This window comes from Fonticula alba (assembly GCF_000388065.1).
Source record: "Fonticula alba strain ATCC 38817 unplaced genomic scaffold supercont2.1, whole genome shotgun sequence".
Lineage (NCBI taxonomy): Eukaryota > Rotosphaerida > Fonticulaceae > Fonticula > Fonticula alba.
In genome coordinates, this window is record NW_009242971.1 from 305,550 (window position 1) to 310,584 (window position 5,035).

The window sequence follows — 5,035 nt, forward strand, 5'->3', positions numbered from 1 at the left end:
CTCTCTCGTTCTGTCTCTTGCGGCATCTTGCCGGCCCCCGCCCCGCTTGTCCACGGAGTGCAGGAACACACCCTGTTACCCGAGCGTCGGATTGGGGACCCGGGGGGGGGGGGGCCGAGTCTGCCTGGGAATATGTCGAGTGTGTTGGTGAAAAGTGGTGAGCGCCCCTCATTTGCGCGCTCTGGGAATACTGCCCCGGGGCCCGGCAGCCAAGACACTGGGGCTTAGCGTCCAACCGACTCGCGTCTCGGACAGGGCGAAGGAGCGTACTCAACTTCGGGGGCCGGGGGCCGGGGGGGCGGTTGGATACAACAGGAGTCTGCCTTCCGGACCCCTGTCTCGCCACGCTGTTGTGTGGGCTCGTCCCTGGCTGGGTGCACTCCTTGTCTCTCTGTTGCAAGTCCCCACCCGGGACCCGCGGCCATTCCCTCTTTCTCGGTCGCTGTCTGTCCCTTTGTCTCCGCGCCTCTGTCGCTCGCCCTCTGTTTGTCGGAGCCAACATGAGCGGTGGCAGCGGGTGGGGGGGGGGGGGGGGGGGGCGGCGCTGATCTGCCACCCCGGGGTCCCTGCGAGCACATTGCGTGCTGGCCATCCAGTGGGAGGTGCGGGCGCGGGCGCACACGCGGGGGCCGCACCGCCCCGCACGCTAGGGACCCATCTTGGCGTATGAAAATGCGCCCAGCTCAGCGACGTTGGGCACGGGGGCCCGGGCCCGGTTCTTATGACGGAACAGACTGCTACTACTACCGAATGGAACCCATGTGTGTGTGCGCTTCTGAGACCGCCAGGGGAAGATCAAATGGTTGGAGGCGCAGGAGCTGCGTTTGACTGGCAGCGCGCCGGGCGCGGCCGGGGGAGAGGAAAAAAAAACGGGGCAGACGCCCAGGCACAAGAGACCCATGGGGCACGGCGAAACACTGTTGGGAGCACAATTGACGTCCCCCTGTGGGCCACATGGGAAAGGCGGCTAAATTTGATGGCGTGCTGGCCCGCTGCCCAAGGACGGCGGGGGCGGGGGTGGGGGCGGGGGGGGGCGAAGGGCGGGGGGGGGGGGGGGGGGGACGGAGTAGCGGCAGGGCTCCGGGGGCGTGTGTTGGTGTGTATGTATGTATGTATGTTTGTGTGTGTGTGTCTGTGTGTGTGTGTGTGTGCGTGCGCGCGGGTGTATGTGCACAGGTGTGTGTATGTGTTTGTGTTGGCCCCTCGTCCCCAGGCCCCGCCCCCCGGCGTCTTGGTCGGGGGTGGCAATCCTCGGGTGCTGAGGCCCCTGCAAGGGCGGGCGCGGGCGCCGGCGCGGGCGCCGGGGGGCGCGGGGGCGCAGGGGCGCGGTGCGTTGTTTGTTCATCTCCGGCTGGGCGACCCGCCGGCGGGTGTATGGCGGATGTTTACCATAAGCCGAGGGCGGGGCGGCTAATTTTCCGGCCTTCAGCTCGGCGCGTTCAACTTGGCAGCGGTGGTGGCGGCGGCGGGGGGGGGGGGCGGGGGGAGGAGCGCAGCATGCGGGTATCCCCTTTCCGCGTACCCTCTCGGGGCACCGCTGTAAAGGCGGGCCATAGCTAGCTGACCGCCGCGTGTCCGGACTAGGGGCTTATGGTGTTGCCACTCCGCTGGCCAGTCAACACCGAGGGCATTTCCGAGGGCCGGCTGCACAGCGATATCCCGGTATACGCGGGCGGCATGGGGTGAGACGTTCGTGGGTGTGTGTGTGTGTGCTTGCGCCCGCGCTCGCATTAGCAAACACCGGCCTCCCCCGCACACGGGGCGGGCTCCTGCTCGACCGCGGCCGGAGGCGAGTGTCCACACACGTTGATATGTACACACGTGCGGGGGAAAACACCGGCGTGTGCGCGGGTGGGAGGCATGCCCTGGCGTGAACACATCCGCGGAAGCTCCCCCCCCCCCTCCCCCGCCACTGGTGGCCGTACATGCAGATGCACATTCATGCATGCTTGCGTCTGCATACATGGGCGCATCCACGCGCAAGCGCACACACACACACACGAGCTTTTGCCGGGAGCTCCGGAGGGTACAAGGGGGCACTTCGCCTCGTCCCAAGACACGAGGGCGACGTACAGACACACACACACACACACACAAGGGCCGGCAGTGGGGGCGCTGGGCGCCAGCAAGTGGGCCGGCCGCCGCCCCCCAAGCAGCCGGCCGCCAGCCTCGCCGGACCGTCGACAGCCCGGGCGGTGGTGCCCCGGTGACCGTCGGAGGAGAGGAGGGGGGGGGGGGAGGAAGCCCAGGGAGGGGCCGGACAACGCCCGCTCCGGCGAATGACCATTCCTCCCCCCGGGTCCGAGAGGCCCGCGACTGCGCACCTGGCGAAGGACCCGGACCCGGTGGCGAGGGGCGCGCGGCTTGGATGTGCGCGCTTTTCCGGCGGATGTCGACATCTCCCTCATTTATTGGCCAGCGAGTGGGGCATTCTCTGGGCCCGTTACTCCGGGCCCGGCCCCCGCAACCCCCGCCGGCATACGGGGGCCGTCGGCCAGCCCCCAAGCGCCACTACCCCGGCCCTTCGAAGTTCATGCTCTGGGCCCCCCCTGGCTGGGCGCTTGCGTCGCCGGCGGCACCGAGCACGCCTGTATGGATGGCCGGCACATGCCGGGGTGATCGCCCGTGTCTGATCGACGCTGACGAAGCGGCGGGGTTGATGGCGTACGCCGGTACACACGGGGGGGCAGGGAGCGCCCCGGCCCCCCCTCCCCCCCCCCCCTCCAAACTGAACATGCGCCTTGTTTTTCAAGCCCCCGCCCCTGTGGAACCGACGACATCCCCGGACCCGGGGGAGCGATCGACCGACTCCGAGTATTGGGGCCGCAGTTTGCCATATCCAGTCTGGGCGCCGTTCCGCCGGCCGACCCTGAGAAGGGCGAATTTTTCGCACCACAACATGTGTGATCGGTCGCCACCGCATGGAGTGCAGCCCATGAGTGTGCGTCGCGTAGCCTTCTCGCGTTGTCCCTCTCTCTCTCTCTCTCTGTCTCTTGTTCGCGCTCTCTCGCTGTGTCTGGATGTTTTCCTCCCTCTCCCTTTCCGAGTCCCGTCTCGGGGGCGAGAGAGAGAGACAGAGAGAAGGAGGGAAAGGCGGAGAAAAGACGGCTGCCGCAGGCCCATTTGAGGGCCACTCGCCGCCATAGCAATGACTGGGGGGGGGGGGGGCAGGCACACGGGGCCAAGGACACAGGAGACACTCGGGCCAAGAGAGGGCACCCGGGCATAGAGTCGCGCGAGGGACCCGCCCGGCCGGGGCGGGGGGGAGGCGGAGTGCGATTCAACGTCTGCAGCGGTCGCGGCCGGTGTGCCTCGCCCGCCGGTCGGTTCCCCCGGGGTCTGCCGTTCCGCCCTGGGGTCTGCCATTCCACCCCAACCAGCCAAGACCGCGGCTTGGCCCTCAAGCGGCTCGGCGGTTGGAGCCTATTTCCCGAGCGGTGGATCCGACCGAGATCTTGCTAGAAGGGCAACAAACGCGCCATCGGCGGCCCGGCGCTCGAATGCCGGTCGTGCGGTGGCAGGCCCGCCGAGCACGCAATTCCCAGGCGCACTCGCTCGGCCGCTCGCCGGGTTTGGGGAGTCGTCGTGACAGACGGGCCTGGATGGCGCCACGCGGGTGAGGCCCCTGCCGGGTGGGCCGGTGTTCCGGCCCCTCGCTGAGGGTTGAACAAAAAGGACGGGGGACACAGAGGGGGCAAATCGGCGTGCCTCCCGGTTCCAGGGCGCGGATTTCTTGGAAAAGGTGCCCATGATCCAATGGCCTAGCTCCCGGAGAGCCGGGCTCGCGGGCGGCGTGGCCTGTGCATACCTGACCGCCGGGGCCGGGGCCGGGGGCGGGCCGGCGGGACAGCCAAACAGCAAGTCCTCCCGTCCGTCTCCCGGCCTCCGGGCCCAGCGTCAGGCTCTCTCTCTCTCTCTGTCTCTCTTTCTCCCTTGTTCTCTCTGTCATTGTCTCTCTGCCTCTCTCGCTCTCTGTCTCTCTCGCTCTCTCTCGCTCTCTCGCTCTCTCTCCCTCTCTCTCTCTCTCTCTCTCTCTCTCTCTCTCTCTCTCTCTTTTCGCTCTCTCCGCCTCCCTGGCCCAAAATGAAGGGTGCTTTGCAAGTGGGCCAGGGGGGGGCGCATTTCGCTGTTGTTCATCTCGTGCTAACCGCATCTGGGAACGTGAGGTATTCGTCCGGCCATAAATTGGCCCCCTTCCCTCGTCGCCCCAGGGAGGGGGGATGTCCCTTACGCCCGTCCCTTCTTCGGGCGGGGCGTATCTCGGCTTGCCGCCGCCCCAAGGCACTGGTCGTCCTCCGCCCCGTCGGGGACACGCGATCGCTTCTCGCATGGGCTCAACTGTGTGCCCTGGGGGAGCCCCCTCTTCCCGGCCGGGCCAACACCAGGCTGGCCGACGACCATTTACTAGGCATGCACTGGAAGCTCCCAAACACATGGCCACGCAGAGGGGGGGGACCAAGATACCGAGAGGGAGAAAGGGCGGGAGAGCGGGGACCGGGAAGCGCCGGCCAGGCAGCGGGAGCCGGAGCGACGGCCGAAGCGGAGGGGCGGCGCAACCCCTCGCGGCCCTCCGCAGCACACCAAAGCGACGAGGGACGGGGGTCGGGGGGGTCGGAGGGCACGCAGGGGGGCCATCTGCCCAGGGGTCGTTGCGCTGGGCTGTTTCACTGGGCTCTCTCTCTCTCTCTCCCTCTCTCTCTCTCTCGGGGGGAGGGGCGAGCGGAGGAGGCACCGGCCAGAAGGCACGGAGGGACCCCGACGTTGGAAGGTGCACAGGGAGGGCGGAAAACTGTACACAATACACCAGCCAACGAATCTCGCGCCCAAGTAGTCCCAACGATTGGCGCATTGATCCAAATCGGGAAACACCCCCGAGCCGGGGGGATGGCCGAACACAAGAATCCGCGCCCCGGGGCCGTGTATTTTATTTTCCGGTCTGCACGTGGGCTCATTTGGGCCGAGCCTGGGGCCATGCGTGGGCACCTGACACGCTTGCCCACCCGACGGGGCCGCTCGGCACGGGCCCCCCCCCCCC